This window comes from Penaeus monodon, chromosome 27 (assembly GCF_015228065.2).
Source record: "Penaeus monodon isolate SGIC_2016 chromosome 27, NSTDA_Pmon_1, whole genome shotgun sequence".
NCBI classification, from domain to species: domain Eukaryota; kingdom Metazoa; phylum Arthropoda; class Malacostraca; order Decapoda; family Penaeidae; genus Penaeus; species Penaeus monodon.
Window position 1 is genome coordinate 18,090,855 of NC_051412.1, and position 231 is coordinate 18,091,085.

Genomic DNA, 231 nt, shown 5'->3' on the forward strand with positions numbered 1-231 from the left:
CGGGCATCTATCCAATCTCGCTGAACTTCTGTTGACTTAAGAGGGCCACAGTCAAACATTAATCCTCTCAAGCCGGTGGAATCTATTTCGCCGTTAAGGCTAAAAGGTTAGATGGGGATATTGTCATTGTTGTCCATTTCTGTCTTTTGGACAATGTGTGTATAGTACAGAACGTTCATTATACTCACGATAACAAGAAAAATCTTTCCTAGGAATGTGAACAGCTGTTTC